The following is a 21,912-nucleotide window of genomic DNA, read 5'->3' on the forward strand; positions in this document are numbered from 1 at the left end:
TAACGCTTCAATCACATAACTTTCCTTTCAAAGCATTTGGGAATTAAGAAAAACATCCAAATTTCATTTATAAATACTAACTCAAGTGTTACATAAATTGACAATACATTTTTGTACAAACTCGATACAATTTTCCCATGACCTGGTCTAGACTAATACAAGGGCGGCTAGGTAAATTCCAGTGTGACATCATATTCTAAGACTCAACCTCCAATCCTGGAATGAAATGGGAGGAGGCCTTCCGGACAAGCACCGCATAACTTCCACATATACTTCGATCAATCACCTGAAATAATCTACACCCCAAAAAGGGTGTAGCAAGTGCAATATCAATACAACTACAAGTACTGAGTAAGTATCATAGGCCGACAATGGTTAGTAACACATATTGGTAAGGAATTCACGAATAATGATGATAATCACTAAATCAAGTCACATATCCCGAAACATTAGATCACAACTTCAATCTAACTTAGGTCACAACTAATCTATCATAAATTATAAGTTGGCTAAAAACACATACAGATTCTCAACATCTTTACCATTCCCAGGTCGCTCGTCCGTGTTTTAGGAGCGAACTCATGTGTACGTCACCTTCATGTCCAACCTCGCTTAACACGATACACTACCAGTTTTAGGTTTGTCTAACAGGCCCAAGTCAGCAATATAAGTCACAAGAGTCGAGTCCAATTATTCATCATTACCTACGTATAGCATCTAAACCCCATATGATAAGTCTGAGTATATCTAACCTTGGCACAATCAACAGAATAGAATCAACACACAATCATTACAATACAGTCATCACGACAACTCACTCAAGTCATAATGCAATTCGATGCAATAATGGTATGAATGTGATGGCATGCCATGCTAAGAAAATAAGATGTACACATGTACTCCGGACAAAAATATCGACGTCTTGGCAGCACAACCCAGTGTGATTCGCGAAGTCTGAGTGCCACCCATCCCGGATCTTTTCAAAACAGACAGACGGGACCCTGTTTAATTGTTCACAGGAGGAGTCTCACCGACACCACTTTGGGGGACCCGCGGAGCCCATCCACTACAATCGATTTCGGGATAACATCAGAATCGGCCATGCAACAATGATGCCCGAATATAACCATCGAACATCGGCCTCCTTACAATCACTCAAAAGTGTTATCAAATATCAATTTCATAAACCAACAATTCCGGAATTGAACCTCAGACATCGGCCTCCTCCCAGTCACTCAAGTAAAAGATTTTATCAAGTATCAGTTTCATATAAATAATGATTTCGGAATGGATCTTCGGACATCGGCCTTTTTTACAATCACTCAAGTAAAAGAGTTTATCAAATATCAGTTTCGCTCAATCAACGATACCGGATCATCATCGGATATCGGCTATGGATTATATATTATGAGAGAATGCGTGCAATGCATATGTCAATCATCAACAAGCAAGCTCAATATCACAAGTATCTCAACAGTGGGTACGCCAATACATATATCAATAACTCAAGTACCAACAGTGGGTATGCCAATAATGTATCATAGTACAAATATCAACAATCGGTATGTAAATCCAATCTGAATCGGGACAACAAGCGAAATTCGCTATCTACCAACTACACATAGCATCAAGCTAACGCTATTACACAATTAACGCATATGACGGGATGGCTAGTCCCAACACACATCAGGTCAATCATTTACTCTACGGTATTACCATTCCCATAATAAGCCTATTTGCTAGAGATAAGAATCTCACCCTACTTTCAAGTCACTCGTTACCATTTAATTAGGACGTCATTCACTACCGTGATTCATTTTATATTTCCAGCTAGCGCTTAGATTCGCTACTCCCAATACACAAAAATCCACCGATAATCAACAAGGCAACATCAATACCTAAGGAGTCTACAGGCCACAAGCCCGAACAAATAAGTCACACACAATAATACCATCCTAGATCCATCCCATATCTCCAAATTCCTATACATGCATTCTCCGTTTCCTCTACACAACAATACGGAAAACTAACCAGAGTCTACCGAAAGGAAACCATAACCTACCTCATGGCCGAGCGGGTGCCACGAACATCCAATGGTGCCTCAATTAATCGCGACCGCGTAATCCATATGAAAAGATCAAAGACAACCATGAGACCCAAGAGTAGAATTCACCATTAGGGTCCTTCCCAAGGGCTTCGAAATTGCTAAGGTAGGTATGGAATTTTATCCTACCTAAAATCTCACTATCACAACGCTAGTTGATAGATCAATAGTCATTTAGGACATTCATGACCCATCTCTATTTACTAGTTTGGTTAATTTGCCATTTTAGCCTTTTTTCAAGAAACACATTTCCAAGATCTAAAATAGAGACCCAAAGATATTTTAATGGGGTAGGTGAAAGATTAGGTTGGGAATCATGTTAGGATGATGTGTATAGGAAACTATCCCAAGGACTTTATATCAAGAAGGACAAGGGTTCATTATATTGGAACTTAGGAGATTTGAGATTCCCATTTGTGACTCTAGACAAGGATCCTTAATGAGAATCAATGTTGGGAGAATGGATGGAAGAGGTTAGGGAAATAACCCTCCCAAGGAAGTATCATTTTTTTCTCCAAAATTACTCCCCTCTAGGGTTTTGAAAAATGAAGTCAATTCCCAAAATGTCACTTAAATAGGTGGAATTCACTATGAGAAACCGCCTCAGCGGTAGGTATACCGCTGCAGTGGTACCGCCAGGGCGGCCAACACACTGCTAGGGCGATAAAGCAATCCCATGCGGTTACCACTACGGTGGTTGGTACACCGCCACAGCGGCACTGCTGTAGCGTCCACGAGACCGCTATAGCGGTATGGCCCTATTTGTTTACTCACACTTATATTGCTTACGCAATGCGTACGACAATTTTGGTTTGGCTTGAAAGGTTCCCTAGATGCGAGAAGGTGGAGACATCGTTAAGCCCCATAGTTGTTGCCTTTCTTAGAAATTCACTGTAACGACAAAACGGGTCGTTACGTCAGATACCAATTGAACAGCCGTTCATCCCCGAACTGTAAGAGAGCGAACCAATGCTAAAGGTGATACGCCTAATGGCTAGGACTAACTCGTATCATCTCACCCTCGTGTATTCGAGTCCAACCTAGAGGGATAGGTTAGATTGCGTAGTTGGGAAACTCCTTGTGTCTTACGTAATTTGATGGAATTGCCGGGTCCTCATGGCAAGGTAATTTAAATGCCGGGGTGACTTGAGAGAGGTCCACTGCGGGACGTAAGGCTTGAGTATACCCCAATATATCACGAACTTCTTAGATGGAGCGGGATACTGCCGTAGCGGTTGTGTTACCGCTAGGACGGTACCGCCACTGTGCCATACTTGGCAGACACAGCGGTAGATCGATTAAACCCAGGGTACCGATATAGCGGTCCCTCTACAGTCATGGTGTAACCGCTGCAGCGACTTCATGGCCACCCCGGCAGTTCTGCTGCAGAATATTAAGGGACTGCAGTCCCTTCTCCTCTTCATTATTCTACCACCCTACTTCGTAAAACCCTCTATATTCCTCAAAACTCCTACTCCCATTTCACTCCTAATCACGCCACAACTCTAGAAACCATCCCCTCTCCCTACTTAACATAATTTAGCCTCCCCAATCACTCACTTTTTCGTACCCACAAGAAGAGAAGAAAAAGAAGAAGGAGAGGAAAAAGAAAAGCTAACCCAAGGGATCCGTCTCCCCCTACCATTGCACCACAAGATCAGGTAAATTTTGTACTCCCTCTTTTCTCTATTGTTCATCTATCAACACTGCATTCTAAACAATAACTTAAAGGTTGGATTTTGGTAACACAAGTTGGGTTTTCTGATATTTTGGTAACTATACAATTTGGATGAATTTTTTGGAGAAATCTGAACTAGTTAATTGTAAGGATAATCTTCCCTTTGCACTTAGAATTAACAATTCACAGATGAAAAAATGGCAAAAAAGAAAGCATTCACACCTCTTTTCTATCTTGCATCTATAGTGTTTTTGCCCTGGTGGATTTCTTTCTCAGTTAATAAATGTCTGGAATCTTGGATTACTAATTGGTGGAATACTGGGCAATCCAAATTTTTTTTGAATAATATTCAAGAAAAGAGTCTTCTAGAAAAAATCATAGAATTAGAGGAACTCCTCTTCTTGCAATTATCACACAGATTTGAGGCGCAAAACTTGAGCATAGTAAAGGAAAATTCTTGAAATAGATTTTAGGGTTTATCAAGAATTTTGGGCTTGTTTGTTATTAGAATGGCGCCCAATGGGTTTTAAACTTCATGCATATTAGTTTTCTCCCCGATCCGTGCTTCAAAACACGTTTTTAATCCAAAAAGTGTAACTCAAAATTTGGAAATTTTGGTTAACTGTTCAGGTGAGGTGATACTGCTGCAGTGGTACACTGGCGGCTACTGTGGCACTGTTGTAGCACTCAACTACCTGCTGTGGCGGTCTCATTTCTGAGTTAGCGGTACCGCCATGGCGGTCTGCAAGCTGCTGTGGCGGTTGTCGCAGATTCTGCATCAGTGCAATCTGCGGCTAGGCACTTGTTTACTTAAATTTTCGCTTTGATTCTTACTAGAATTGACATATAACTAGTGAGGCTTAAGGATTGACACACTTCTAATTTCCTCATAGGCACAATAGCTGAACACAGGGAACAGGTGCCTCAAATCCAAGGGGCGGTGCCCCAAAATAGAGAAGTGCTCGCTTATGAAAATTTTCCCACTCTTCAGAGTAAACGGCTACACTTGGAACAGAGGTCTATTCCCTTACTATTGGAGCGAGGTTTTGACATGGCAAATGTTGAAAGACAGTCTCCAGATTTCTGGAATAGGTTGGTGGAGACCAAGTGGACTCGCTTGGTTCGAAACCTGGGAGATTGAAATGAGTCCTGGGTTAGGGAGTTTTATGCCATGCTGCCTTCGATTGACTGGGATGTTCTTAGCCGCTGATCATAATAAGGGGCACTCCCGTGAAAGTGGGGGCTAGGGCTATCAACCGGATTTACAGGCTAGATGATCATCCCGAGGAGCCTTATTTGGAGAAGGCAGCGGAGAAGGATCTAACGTGATTGGCCACTCAATTGGTGGAGGCAAGTGATATACCAAAGGTTCCCTGGGCTCGTGGTAGGGGAACGATATACAATGACCGATTTACTGCTGAGGCTAGGAGATGGTTACAGATTGTTAGCCGCTGGGTTCGCCCTTCCTCAACAACCCATGATGTCTCCTATGCCCGTGCCCTTGTTATTACTTGTGTTCTTGCTGACATTCCTATAAATGTGGGGGTGTAACTCATCGCAGAGTGGAAGGAGTTTGTGGAGGTTGGCAGAAGAAGCTTAATGTTCTCTTCCTTGATCACCTTTTAGTGCCAGAAGGCTAAGGTTCCAGAGGAGGACGATGATGATTAGGTCCAGCCTGAGCCACCTTACTATCCGCTGAAGGTGAAGGGTCATGGATTCGCAATTGTCAGCCGGAAGAGGAGAAAGGAGGATGATGCGGGCAAAGGAGAAAGTGGAGCTGAGGCTGACGCTGGTGAGGGGGATGATACTGGGACTGAGGCTCCTCATAAACATGGTCCCTTTGAGCGCATAGAGACACGCTTTGATGACATTGAGACTTTACTCCGAGCGATGCCCATGCCTTCTGGCGATTCCAGTTCATCGAGTGCTGCTGCTAGCTACCTAACTTAGTGGGAGATAAAGGGGTATTTTGACACCCAGACGCATATAGGTAAGTCAATCATCGCACTCCAGACTGCCTACACCAGTCTGGCTAAAAATTATGGTGAGCTTCGCACTGATTTTGACAGGGAGGGGGTGAAGAACAAGGTGCACGACAAGCTTAGGATCAGGTCTTGGAGGGTTGCTAAAGGGATGTGGGGTAAGATGTACCCCAATGAGCCGCTGCCAGTGGAAGAAGATGATGACTCAGAGCATTATTCCTTCGCGCGAGGCCCTGTATGCAATCTTTTGTTGGTTTGCCTTTTTCTTTTTGGATAATTTTGTTTTGGTTTTTGGTTGGCCTGGTTTATGGCCATTGTCTGGGTACTTGTTTTGATGTTGGACTATTTAGTTTCCTTGCTTTTAGTAATGGTAGCTGGTTTCATGGTAGTGACTTTGTTGTTTCTTGCCCTTGTCGGCTTATTTAATTTATACAGCTTGTTGGTTGGTCATACTGCTGTTTCTACCTGATCTGTTGAGGGTTAACAGGGAAATGGACTGAGAACGGGTAAGTGCAGGCCTCTAATTCCAGCAGTGCTGCTTTGGGGGTCTCTCCGACCGCTGTGGCGGTACAGCCTTGGTGGCAAGGGGGCCGCAGGAGCGGTCCCTTTGGGAAGATGGATCACCGCTTCAATGGTTGTTCCACCGCTATAGTGGCGCCGCCGCAGCGGTGGACCGGCCGCTGGGGCGGTATATCTGGCAGTAATATGCCCAATTCCTCTCGCATCCGAAATCTAACTCACCTCTTACAATGCAGCTATATCTAACTCTGAAATATAACTTACTTTTTGCATGTAGATACCAATTGGAATCATGTAGATACCAATTGGGTTCACCGAGATACCAAATGGATCGAAGTAGCACGATTTGAAAGAAAGAAGGGAAATCTTCCTAGATGCCCTAGAGCCTCCGGTGGACGGGTACGGACGTCTACGTACCATTCCACGAGACTCAACTAGACATTGCTCTTGTACCTAGTAGACTGGTAACCTAGGCTCTGATACCAACTTGTCACGACCTATTTTGGGATCGTGCGGGCACTACCTTCCTACCTTGGTAGGCGAACCCTCTAATTTATATAATGCTTCAATCACATAACTGTTATATCCCGTGTTCTCGTATGTTTGGAAAATTGGAAATAACTTTGACTTGTAAGAAATAAGGTCATAGTTGATTTTATTTAATACAAGAGTTGTTTATGAAAGAATATTAATGTGGAAGTGTTGAAGAAGGCCAAGGACAAATTGGAAGTTTGGAAATTAGTTTCGGGAATTACAAGATGAGATTCATAAGTCATTGGGCTCAAAAAATGGATGAAAAATTTAGGCCCAATCTTAAGGGGGTGGCCGGCCAACATTAGGCCCAAGTCCACCAAAATAATGGATATTTTCCATGTGCCAATTAATTATAAAGGGATCATTTATCCCTTAGAAGCTTCATGAAACTAACAAGGAGAAAAACAAGAACAACAGGAGCTTAAGAAATAAGGCCATTCGGCCATAAGCTCCAAAATTCCACCCCTCAAAATCTTGATCCAAAAATTATTATCTTGTGGTTTTCCTACTAAATTAAGTGTCCTTTACAACTTGGTGTAGTTGGTTTGGAAGAAAGAGGACCTGTTTCTTCAAGTTGACAACTTATTCAAGTGAAGAAGATTGGAGAAAAAGGTAAGAATCAATTCCTTTTTATTATGTTATGAAGGTTTATTTGTGTTATAGTATGTAGAAATGAGTAGAAAGTATGGAAATATGGAAGTTTACAAAGTGGGTATGTAAGTTGGCATGTGGCCGTGTGTGTATATATGTTGTATACCTATGGTGAGTTGAATTTATGTTGTATTCTAGTTGTGAGTAGGGTGGAATTCATATTGAGAATGAAAGTTGAATGAATTTGGTTGAAGTTGGAAATATAGGTATTGGCCGTGTGGTATATGGAAATTGGAATGGGAATGAATTAATGTTGTTTAATATGTTAGTTGTGTGTTGTGATCCTTGCAATGTAAATGAAGGTAAAATGATGTAAGTTTGCATTGAAATGGAATGTAGAAGCTTATGTCGTTTTAGTATGATTTTATGACATTATGGAAATGAAGTTATTAAGGTGCAAATTATGATGATTGTTGATGAACTCGGAAGACGGAAACATGTTATGAATAAGTATGCGAAAGATTAGAAGCTTTGGATGAATTATGGCTTGGGTAGAAAGTTTGTATATTTTGTATATCTTGTGAATATTTTGTGGAAATGATATGAAATGCTTCCGAATTGTGTTGTAATGATTTTGATTAGTGATGAATACGAGAATGTTGATATTGATTTGAAAATACGAAGTTGGAATGAAGGTTATGACATTATGTTGGAAAGATGACTAGTTAGGTTATATTGTGTTTTATAGTGATTGTTGTTGTTGTTGATGTTGTTGTTGGGTTGTTGTTGATTGTTTTGGTCGAGTTGAATTCTCGGGGACGCTATATGTATAGGGGAGATGCTGCCCAAATTTTTGTAGAAAAGTGTTGATTTAAGATTTAAATTCTAAAGTCTTATGGTTAACATTTGGTAAATGTGACCAATTGTAGATTTTGGACGAAACGGGAATTGAATTTGGAAAGGCGTAAGGAGCGTATAAGGTATGTAAAGCTACCCCTATTCTTCTTTTGGCATGTCCTAGGTGTACCAGGATTGGATTTGAGCCTCGGAAAGGATTCCGTTCATAGAAATCCGCGTTTGAAAATGTTCCTTTTTCTTTCAATAGTATTGAATTCTATAAGTATGTTCTGTTGAAAGGATTATGCAAACTTTCACAAATGGCTTAGAAAGTTATGGAACGTCCCTAGGACCTCTATAGGTGACTCTATAAGCTTAATATACGTAATTCGAGCCCACTGCTTCGGTTGTCCCGAGGTGGGCCCACCATTCCCGATTCCACCTTTATTGTAATTTGTAACTTGATTTCAAGCGATTTTAAAGGAAACGCCTTAACTACTCTTCTAACTACTAATGATACTTATTCTAAATACTTTATTGAGCCTCTGTAAAGGTATGAAATTTTGTGTTGCAATTAGTCTCCCACTATTCCCGCCTTGCCTTTTATTGTACTATTGCCTTATTTTCGAACAATATAAAATGAAACGTTTTAATTATCCTCCTAACTACGAAAGGAAAATTGTTTTAATGATTCCCTTGAGTCTTGTAAACTATTTTGGAACATGAAAACGATCCAAGAAGGATTATTTTTCTGTAACTCATTATGACATCCGACATACGCTTACTATGATTCTGTCCGATTACATCATTACGGTTTGTCACTCGATATGCCTCATTGAGTCTCTGGAAATATATGGTATTTTTATTGCATTTAGTTTCTCACTACTCCGTTCGTGGATGCCTCAATGTTTCCCCCACTGAGCCCGGGCCAGGATATGTTGTCAAGCGTATTCCACTGCATTGTGCGCCGTGCCTCGATGTGAGGGGGCAGGTATACATGTACATGGGTTGTGGAGTATGCTGTGCCATGTACACATATTCTGATATGATATGATACGATATGATATGGCCATCTGATATGGTATGTTATGTTACGGGGTTATTCCCCTTTTCTGATCCTTATGTGTTGTGGCACCAGTGTCGGGGGGTGACCACGTTCTGTCTGCCGAGTCCCTTGGCAGGGGCCGGATATAATATGGCATATGTTTCTGTACATACTCTTTATGTTTTGAAAATATGCATTTGATACTCTGGATATCACACTCACTTTTCTGTACGTTCTGTTCCGGTTATGATTTTGTTCCCTAATGGGACCAGGTATGACATACGTTTTCTGCAAGTACTACTTATGCTTTATGATCAACGTTTTGCTAATCTGGATATTCCGTTCATTTTCTGTATCTTCTGCTTCGATTATGACTTTGTTTACTACGTTCCGTGCTTTACATACTCAGTACATGTTTAGTACTGACCCCCTTTCTTCGGGGGCTGCGTTTTCATGTCGCGCAGGTACTGACGATAGATTTGCTGAACGCCTGCCTAGGACATCTATTCTGCTATTCTGGAGCGCTCTTTTGTCCAGAGCCTATACCTTGGTACAGTCTGCTACTGTTGTATATATGTATGCTATTCAGGGGTATGACGGGGCTCTGTCTCGTCTTATGATTTTGTCACGTTCTGTAGAGGTCTGTAGACATACTTGTGTGGGTTCTGTATATGATTTGGGTTGGTATGATCTGTGACAGCCTGATCGGCTTCCTTGTGCTTTATCCGTTCATCTGTGATAATTAATAACGCCAATTGACTTTTACATTTAAATATTCTGCTTATATGCTGGTTTGGGTTATTGGGTACGTTCGGGTGTCCAGCACGGACACTAGTCGCGGCCTACGGGGTTGGGTCGTGACAATAACTTTCCTTTCAAATCATTTGAAAATTAAGAAAAACAGCGAAATTTCATTTATAAATACTAACTCAAGTGTTACATAAATTGACAATACATTTTTGTACAGACTCGATACAATTTTCCCATGACTTGGTCTAGACTAATACAGAGTAGCTAGGTAAATTCCAGAGTGACATCATATTCTAAGACTCAACCTCCAATCCCGAAATGAAATGACAGGAGGCCTTCCGGACAAGCACCGCATAACTTCCGCATATACTTCGATCAATCACCTGAAATAATCTACACCCCAAAAAGGGTGTACTAAGTGCAATATCAGTACAACCACATGTACTGAGTAGGTATCATAGGCCGACAATGGTTAGTAACACATATTGGTAAAGAATTCCCGAATAATGATGATAATCACTAAATCAAGTCACATATCCCGAAACAATAGATCACAACTTCAATCTAACTTAGGTCACAACTAATCTATCAAAAATTATAAGTTGGCTAAACACACATACAGATTCTCAACATCTTTACCATTCCCAGGTTGCTCGTCCGTGTTATAGGAGCGAACTCATGTGTACCACACCTTCATGTCCAACCTCGCTTAACACGATACACTACTAGTTTTAGGTTTTTTCAACAGGCATAAGTCAGCAATATAAGTCACAAGATTCGAGTCCAATTGTTTATCATTACCTACGTATATCATCTAAACCCCATATGATAAGTCTGAGTATATCTAACCTGGGCAGAATCAACACAATAGAATCAACACACAATAGTTACAATATAGTCATCACGACAACTCACTCAAGTCATAATGTAATGAAATGCAATAATGGTATGAATGTGATGTCATGCCATGCAATGCAAATGAGATGTACACATGTATTCCGGATAGAAATATCGACGTCTCGGCAGCACAACCCACTGTGACTCGCGAAGTCTAAGTTCCACCCATCCCGAATCTTTGCCAAACAGACAGACGGGACCCTCGCTAATTGCTCACAGGGGGAGTCTCACAGGCACCACTCTGGGGGACCCGCGGAGCCCATGCACTACAATCGATTTCGGGATAACATCAGAATCGGCCATGCAACAATGATGCCCGAATAGAACCATTGGACATCGTCCTCCTCACAATCACTCAAAAGAGTTATCAAATATCAATTTCATAAGTCAACGATTCTGGAATTGAACCTCGGACATCGACCTCCTCACAATCACTCAAGTAAAAGAGTTTATCAAGTATCAGTTTCATATAAACAACGATTCTGGAATGGATCTTCGGACATCGGCCTTTTTCACAATCTCTCAAGTAAAAGAGTTTATCAAATATCAGTTTCACTCAATCAATGATATCAGATCATCACCAGATATCCGCCACGCATGATAATATGAGAGAACGCGTGCAATGCATATGTCAATCATCAACAAGCAAGCTAGATATCACAAGTATCTCAACTGTGGGTATGCCAATATATATATATATATATATATATATATATATATATATATATATATATATATATATATATTCATCAATAACTCAAGTACCAACAATGGGTACGGCAATAATGTATCATAGTACAAATACCAACAACGGGTATGTCAATCCAATCCGAATCGGGACAACAACCGACATTTTCTATCTACCAACTACACATAGCATCAAGCCAACGCCATTAAAAAATCAACGCATATAACGAGGAGGGGGGCTAGTTCCAATACAAATCAGGTCAATTATTTAATCTACGGTATTACCATTCCCCTAATAAGCCTATTTGCTTATGATAAGAATCTCACCCTACTTTCAAGTCACTCGTTACCATTTAATTAGGACGTCATTCACTACCGTGATTAATTTTATATTTCCAGCTAGCGCTTAGACTCACTACAATAATCTCATCGATAGGCATAATTATATTCCGTCTGCTACTCATAATACATATAAATCCACCGATAATCAACAAGGCTACATCAATACCTAAGGAGTCTACAGGCCATAAGCCCGAATAAACAAGTCACACACAACAGTACCATCCTAGATTCCATCCTATATCTCCAAATTCCTATACATGCATTCTCCGTTTCTTCTGCACAACAATAAGAAAACTAATCGGAGTCTACCGAAAGGAAAGCATAACCTACTTCATGGCCAAGTGGGTGCCACGAATATCTTATGGCGCCTCAATTAATCACCACCACGAAATCCATATGAAAAGCTCGGAGACAACCATGAGACCCAAGAGTAGAATTCACCATTAAGGTCCTTCCCAAGGGCTTCGAAATTGCTAAGGTAGATATGGAATTTTATCCTACCTAAAACCTCACTATCACAACTCTAGTTGATAGATCAACCTTCATTTAGGACATTCATGACCCTTCTCTATTTACTAGTTTGGTTAATTTGCCATTTTAGCCTTATTTCAAGAAACACATTTCCAAGATCTAAAATAGAGACCCAAAGATATTTTAATGGGGTAGGTGAAGGGTTAGGTTGGGAATCATGTTAGGATGATGTGCATAGGAAAATATCCTAAGGACATTATATCAGGAAGGACAAGGGTTCATTATATTGGAACTTAGGAGATTTGAGATTCCCATTTGTGACTCCAGACAAGGATCCTTAATGAGAATCAATGTTGGGAGAATTGATGGAAAACGTTAGGGAAATAACCCTTCCTAAGGAAGTATCATTTTTGGCTCCAAAATTACTCTAAAGGCGGCTGGACTCATTAGGGTTTTGAAAAGTGAAGTCAATTCCCGAAATGTCACTTAAAGAGGTGGAATTCAATGTACGAAACTGCTGCAGTAGTACTGCTAGGGCGGTCAATGTGCCGCTATGGCGGTCAAGCAGTCCCATGCAGTTACCACTACGGCGGTTGGTACACCACCACAGCGGCACCGTTGTAGCATCCACGAGACCGCTATAGCGGTATGGCCCTATTTGTTTACTCACACTTCTATTGCTTAGGCGATGCATATGACGATTTTGGTTTGGCTTGAAAGGTTTCCAAGATTCGAGAAGGTAGAGATATCGTTATGCCCAATAGTTGTCGCCTTTCTTAGAAATTCACCGTAACAACGAAACGAGTCGTTACAGTTTATAAGCGAAGGGTTAAAATGACGGAAGTGCATTGATCAGGTAACCAAAGGGACAACCAATAATAAAGACACACGTGGCGGAGTCAGACGGACGTGACAGTTGATATGACATTTGATTTTCCCGCTTATTTCGAAACTTACAGGATAAGATATCCATAAGCTTTGCGTAATGGAGATTAAAACGAAGAGAAGAATCCATATGGAAAGAAAATATCAACTACGTTCAGGTGAAAATTTAAAGCCAATGAAAACATTCATAATTCGATGAGGTTCGATTCAATCCAAGGAAGTTTCTATTATATTTGTGACAGGTACTCGACTATCTCGGTTACATTAACCGCACAAAACAAAATGGCCTGAAAAACTAGAAACGGAAAGAAAATCGAGTCCAGTATGGTAAACCAAAGGTTGAGAACTTCGGTTCATACCCTTGGATACTTCTACAAAATCATGCATCGGCTAAGTGGCTTCAGGATTATCCTTCGGAATTGCCGAACCAGGACTGTTTTGCTCCGGTGGATCCTGCTCATCTAGGAAAATTACCGAGGGTGGTCCACCATGAGAAATCTCCCCCCGAGTCCGTAAAATATAGCTCGATCTGACCCGAGAGCCTATCCCTGAAGGAATAGGCGAGGAGCTCGCAGGGACTCTCCATTTGGATGCCTTCATCGAAGCAGCCGTTGTCTCCTTTCCCTCGACGGCATCCCCAACTTCTTCTTCGATAATGTTTTTCCCTTTTAAAGAAGACCTGCTCGTGGGTAGCCCTGAAAACCAAAGGTTAGGGTTTAGATTATAAAGATGGAAAAACGAACAAGGAATTTGGCAAGCAGATTAAAATTTACCGCGGTCTTTGCCGTTCCACCCTTCAAGTGCCATGCTCCTCCAAGAACGGCCCATATCACGAGAGACGCCTAAAAGTGCCTACCCACTTAAAGATAGTGATTACAAGTTCGGGTTTGACTAGGTTCGGGGTATGATTCTATATTTCTGGGAAGCCTGCGGATAGAGAACGATGGAGTTGGTCCATGCGAATCATGACGTACTGATGCAGCCATCCCCTGCCATAATTATCCTCCGAGTCTATGAGGCCTCGAGCCCCATGAGGAAACAAATGAACTACGCCACCTCGGATTATACAGGGAACATTGATATGGATCAGATGGTCAAGGGCAAAAAATACCCCGGCTACGTTGGCCAAAATCTCGAGGCAATATACTAGCCTCCAAATCTGCGGAGCAGTTTGGCCAATACATACGCGGTACCAGTGGTAGAAGTCCTCTATCACTTCGGGAATTGGCCAAAAGGGTGAGTGTAAACCAATGAATAACTAGTAACATGGTGGTTGATTCTTACCCCTCGTTCAACATGGCGGATGTCAACGTCCGCGCTGAAGTTACAATCAGTCCGAACTATGGGAATAGTTGTAGCGTCAATGTAGGATTCGAATATTTCCACAGAATCAAGGTGGGAAGAAACTTTGCAGTCGTTCTCATATTTGAAGCCGGCGGGGAGGATGTCCGCAACAAGAAATTCTAACTCCTCCTCGGGGCTGGTCGCTCCAGTCGCTGACAAAGGCGGAGAACGTAGTGGTGATGAAGGATGATCCGCACTTTATGTTAGCAACGGTATGGAATTCATTACTAAGAAAGAAGCGTAGAATCAAGTGATCGCAAAAAAAAAGGTGTTCAAAGAGTTTGAAACTTAGAGACTCCGAATCAAGTAGCTGTAGATAAGGATTTTAAAAAGATTTGGAATTTACAGTTTTTTGCCAAGTGCATGGCAAGATTTGAAATATGGGCCTTATATAGTAAAAAGTGAGAAGTTGAAAGGTTTAAAAGTTCTGACAAGGATTGGATTCTCAAGAATGATTAGGCGGCTGTAATAATGAAAAATCTACATCGGACAGAGTGCAGAAGCAATGGAATGTCTTTTCAAAGGAGGCTCGATATGGATCACTCAGCCATATTCAGATCCATTTCCCGAAGTTAATGATTTCCTTCGAAAAATGGAGGAACTATCTGTGTACGGTAAAAATTGGGGTCGGTGATCCCGACCCAAGGTCCAACGATCCGAACTTAGAATGAGGGGCAGTGAATAATAGGGCTCGACCAAACCAGACAGGAACAATTTGGACCCAACGCTCGGACCCGACAATTCCCAAAGAGTGTGCTTGTGGTTGGTGATTGTGCGAGAAATCCGGCCCGTTGAGCATTTCATGCCACACGGCGCAATTAGCAGTTGTCAAGCCTGAGATTTCGGGGATCCCTATCTCTAATTGATTTAGTTAACTTGTTGAATGTAAACTCTTTTACTCTAAATAGGGGGAGTAAATCTTCATATGATCATTAGTTTTTTACCATCTCTACACGATCGTACCACTAACTTGTTCTCATAGTTCTGTCAAGTATCAAAGTGATAAGAATTCCCACAGTTTGTTCCAAGTAACCCAGGCCTCAGATCGAGTTATTCATTGCATCCAATTCCAAGGCTATTTCTTATTCTTTTAGTCATAATCTTTATTTCGTTATTGTTAGTTTTTGTTCCATAAATGAATCAAATCGCATATCCTTTAAACCACATACAAATTCAATTGTTACCCTTTTAAGGGATAAACATTGATGTTTTTCTATATCTTATCTCAAGTATTTTAGTAATATAGGATACACGTGTCACACTCTAATCTTGACAGGGCATGACGCGCACCCGACTCTCATCAGAGTCGAGCGAACCCTTAAACATTCGCTCTATCAAAACCTGTCATTTCAAAAACCTTTAAAAACATGAAACTTTTTCACATAGAAATCATTATCTTTATAATGATTATGAAAACTTTCAATCAATTAAGTACTTTAAACCAATTGAAATCATCTAAGATACATACTCTTTTAAAATCTACAAATGATTCGCACTTCTCGACGCCCTATCCACAGGACACTGTCTGCAAAGTCTCTAACATATACAAAATACCATAACATAAGTACTTTGACCCGGCAACACTCCGAACTAAGATGGAGCTCGCCAATCCAGCTGGTAGCATGGGAGCATCTTATAGCCAATGTCTTCCACTCATCTGTATACACCTGCGTGGCATGAAACGCAGCCCCCGAAGAAAGGAGGTCAGTATAGAATATGTACTAAATATGTAAAGCCTTACTGAATCATAAACAAGGAAAGGCGTAACAGTAAACCAGTTTAAAAGCAACCCGGGAGTAACCTGCAACAACATTTTAATCCGTGCCATGTAGTACCTTACACAAATTCTAGCATACACAATGTGAATATAGTATCACAATAGTCCCTTCGGATAGGTGCTTCCGGCATAGTAACAATGATGGCCCCTTCGGGCATGCCGCTTCCGGCATAATAATAATGTTGGCCCCTTCGGGCATGCCGCTTCCGGCATAATAATAATGTTGGCCCCTTCGGGCATGCCGCTTCCGGCATAATAATAATGTTGGTGTCAACACAACTTAATCCACAAATATCAATACAAAGAAATAATGCTATGGAGTGTAAACATAAATCGTAAATGAAATGAAATAGTAAAATCTCGCACCCCCTTCGGAGTGGTTTTGAAAATCAACTTTATGTTTCCTTTAGTACAAAATTAATTTTTCTCGAAATCATTAGTAAACCATAAACACGTTTCAAGTCAATCTGAGTTAGTATAAGAAAGTTATGGACATTATTCATTATAGAAACCTCCATGAACAATCCGAGTTAGCATATGAAAGTTAGGAACATTATTCATTATAGAAACCTCTACGAACATTTCCAAGACAATCCAAGACCATCTACGTGAGTTAGGGACATTACTACCTACAGAACTCTTTAAAAAAAACAAGAAATCTTTATGCTTTACTTGTTATTCAATCGCACATTAAGCTCACCTATACTAAGTATACTCATATCAAGAAGTGAATAAGAATCATTAACAAGCTCGGAATCAAGAATAGAGTTACCCCAAGATACGTATCATAACTTACTTAGCTCTAGGACATGCCAAAAGAAAGAAAGGGTAAGCCTTACATACCTATTCCACGTCCTATTTGCTACGCTTATTCGTCCAAGCTTGCTAGTCTACATTCAAGAGAATTTACACGATCATTAGACTCATCGTTATACGCTCGTCTTAGTCCTTCAAATAAATTCACTTATGATCTGCCGAAATTTCGGCAGCATTTCCCCTGTAAATTTGACCATCCCCGAGAATCTAACTCGGCCAAATTATCAATCAACAATCCGAGAATTCAACTCGGCCAATTTATCAACAACAATACGAAATCTTCCAAACATAATAAGGACAACAACAACACATTCCTTTCTTCCAAATTCATGAACCACACCAAAAATCTACACATTAATAACTTCATCAATCAATCCAAAATGCATTCTAACGTTAGTAACTCCTTTTTACATAATTCGACGAGATTTTACTTATATTCAATTCAATCACAACAACACAACTTACAATCTTCCAAACACATCGCTCGCTTCCAAATTCATGAATTATATCAACAACCCACTCATTAACAAATTCATTCATACAAATATAAGAAACCATACTAATATCATATTAACTTCTTCAACAATCTCACAATGATTACAACTTCATTTCAAACCATCAAACCTTCATTTTTATTATGGAATCCACAACAACAATAATCAAACTACTAAATAAAATCAATTCATCTTATCTTACCAACACACCCTCATTCGGCCATGACCTCCATATCCATATTTCATGAATTTCATCCATTTCTACATACTACAACACTCACAAATCATCCATAACACATGTAAAAGAAGATTGAACACATACCTTTTCCCACTTATCTTCTCACTCGGCTAGGGTTGTGAATTGCATAAATGAATGGTTTGATTGCTCCAACAACGCCTCCATGTTAACAAGGACCTTCAAATTGGTTGGAATACTAGAAGAAAATTATTTTTCTTGGTCAATTTCCCATGGCTCCCATTCGGCTAGCTTGGCCGAATGGTTCTCCATTCTTTTTCTTCTTGAAGTTTCATGAATAATTGTCTTGCTTTGTAAGCTCTTATATATTTATATATATATATGCCCCTCCTTATGGCTTAAGGCCATTGGCCAAGCCATGGGGGGGGGGGGGGGGGGGGACCCCCACACACACACATTGCACGGACAAGGGCCCCTTTTGAACCTTCTTGAACTTTTGTGAAATTCCCGTTTTGCCCCTAGCCTTCCACAATATTACCATGAACCATCTTGTGAATTTTCCTTTTTACCCCTAGCCTTTCTTAACATTTCCATACTAATAAACAACTTGTGTATTAAAATAATTCCGGGAAATAGCCTTACCCTTAACTTACGACGACTATCCTGAAACATCCGAATGTACGAAATACGGGATATAACAACACGCATTGAAAAGTATTATGTAAAAAGAGAAAAAGGTAAGGTGCAAACAAGGAAATATGTGCATACGTTATGGGAATATTGTGAAATGATTCAAATGGATGTGCTGAAACATAAAACGAATAATATCTACATTAACGGTGCAAAATGTCAATAACTTCCCGAATAATCACGAAACTCAAAGACGTACTCATTAAAGAATTAGAAAAAAGGCCACATATAACTGTGTACTATTGGAAAAGGGTCAAATATACCTCTCGTCATACTTTGGGTCCAAATATACCCTTCCTCCGTTTAAGTTGTTTACCTTAGACATCCTATCCTACGTGGCAGTGATATTTGATGATGTGGATGCCACGTGGCATTGCCACCTCATCACCCCTAACCTATCTTCTTCCACTACTAAAATTTCCACCACTCAACTACCATTGCAACCATTACTATCATATAGTTATAGAAAAAAAAAGGCTTACTTTGAGCAAGGATTAGTCATGTTTCAAAACCCCGAAATATCAATATTTTATATAGGACTTAATATATTTTTTGCCTACAATAATGTCGGTTCATTACATCAAGTATAACTAAACGTTTGCATTTTCGTTTTAGGGGTTCTAAATTGCCCCGAAGTAAGCTTTGTTTGTTTGGAAACTTGTTAGTGTTATTTTGGTTCAACTTATATAGCAACAAAGATTCTAATTAATCATCATTGGGTGAAGGAGGGGACGAAGTAACCAGGGGACCTAGAGCCAGTTTGCCAATAGGTATTGGCTTTGTCAAGCTAGATGCACCGTTTCTCGGAGGAGAGAAAACAACTGGAAGATATTCATCCGTGTCACATAGAAAATTCGAGAACGAGTTAACCAAGCCATTAATATTAATTAAACCTTTGATACCTTACAACACCCTTTCATATATCTTGTAAAAGTTCATTATGTTCTCTCTCTTTTTCTCTTCTTGTCTTTTAAAGTATTTGAACACTAGTTAACAAAACCATTAATATTAATTAAACTTTTGATACCATACAACACCCTTTCATCTATCTTGTAAAAGTTCATTATATTCTCTTTCTTTTTTCTCTTCTTGTTCTTATTTTAGCAATGCCAATAGCAATTTCAGCTAAAAAAACACTTAACCTAGAGACTGAAGAGTTCAAACCAACTTCCGTGGAGAAAAATGGAGTGCCTTCTCTTCCCCACTTAGCCTTTTTTCAGCAAACTCTTTTCCTTCATTTCCTCCATTTTCACCCCTTCAACACACTTTGCTATAGGACCTGATGTTCGTGAATGCGGTTATTATTGTTGAATTTTTTATGGATTATTAACTCTAGAAATTAATAATAGAATTAAACAATCAAAGCAAATTAAAAACTTACTAATTTTTTTCTTATTGATGACTTTATCATAAACTAACAATACAAATTAACAGCACGAGTCAGAAATATAAAAGAACTTAAATAACCCCTAATCTTCATTAGAATAGAAGTCCTCAATATCGTCCTCAGAAAAATATTGGCGGTTTCTTAAGACATATCATTTTTCAGTAAATGTTAGTTCTCTACCGGTTGATGTTGCTTGTTTTTCGGCCAACTTTAGCATGTAAAATCTACAACGTCTTGCCAGCATTCTATTGTTCTCTTTTCTAATCCTTTGTACAGCAAGCTCGCAAATTTCTAGACCTACTCGAGGAACGGTTATTGAGTACCTTGTTGGGATTGGAGCGTTGAGATTTTCCAAGTCACGAACAAGACGTTCTGATTCGGCAAGCCAATGTGACCATTCTCGGCGTAAACCGCAATAATATTCTTGTGGGTCTGAATATTTCACATTGCAAAAATCATCATTACGCTCTATAAGAAGGTGTGGATTTAGCTCGTCTAGTTTAAAATCACTGTTATCACTCAAAAAACTACTATGATTTGAACTCTCATCATCACTGCTATTTGGTTCTTTTGGAAGGAGTTAAGACCAAGCTGTGTTTCTACTACTCAACATTGAATACGTTATAGTCTAACAACAAAAGAAAAGGCTACTTATATAGTTGCAAACCCCCATGTACCCCTAGTTGGGAGGGGGTGGTCTTTATGACCCTACCTACTTACTTTATATAAAAAAACAATTAATCTTTATCGGACATCTCACAGTCCAAATCCCACTTGGATCTAAATCTTGTGCTACCATGTACACCATATTCTACCCTAAGGTAACGTATTTCCATCCCATTGTTCTCTTCGCTAAAACGGTTAAGAGCAAAATTAAAATATTGTAGAGTTCCACGAGGCATTGACATAGCATGTTTTTTTTGGGTGTTTAAGCCCTACTGACCCTAACTTTTACTCCAGTGTTATAGCCTCCCTAACACGCCAATCCCACTCCACTCTCATTTTATTATTGTATTCTCGATTGAATCTATTGTTAGGGTTATTTGAGTATTGAAAATAATCATCTTGTTCCCATGTCCTACCCATTGCTTCGAATATATTTCCTAGGGTAAAATATGTAATAGAACCAAGATTACCAAATTGGGTGTAGAATGACATGATAATTCATTTTAATGTGAATGCTTCAAGAAATTGTTAATCATTTTATATATATTACTTTATTATTTGACCGCTTAATATGATACTCACTTGTATTGCGCATCATTTTAAGGCGCAATGTAAGTGTTGATTTGACAACACACCACACATGACAATTTCAGGAATCTATGACACATAAAGGCTTGATTTGACAATACAATGCTACGTTATTTGACCATTTTAATATGACTCTCACTTGTATTGCACACCATTTTAATGCACAATGTAAGTGTTCATTTTGACAACACGCCACGCATGAAAATTTTAGGAATCTATAACACATAAAGGCTTGATTTGACAATACAACGCTACATTATTTGACCGTTTTAATATGACTCTCACTTGTATTGCACACCATTTTAAAGCACAATGTAAGTGTTGATTTCACAACACGCCATGCATGACAATTTCAGGAAACTATGACACATAAAGACTTGATTTGACAATACAATGCTACGTTATTTGACCGTTTTCATATGACTCTCACTTGTATTACTCACCATTTTAATGTGTAATGTAAGTGTTGATTTAACAACATGCCACGCATGACAATTTTAGGAATCTATGACACATAAAGGCTTGATTTGACAATACAATGCTACGTTATTTGACCGTTTTAATGTGACTCTCACTTGTATTGCACATCATTTTAATACGCAATGTAAGTGTTGATTTGACAACACGCCACG

The sequence above is a fragment of the Lycium barbarum genome, chromosome 4 (genome assembly GCF_019175385.1).
Source record: "Lycium barbarum isolate Lr01 chromosome 4, ASM1917538v2, whole genome shotgun sequence".
In the NCBI taxonomy this organism is placed as follows: Eukaryota; Viridiplantae; Streptophyta; class Magnoliopsida; order Solanales; family Solanaceae; genus Lycium; species Lycium barbarum.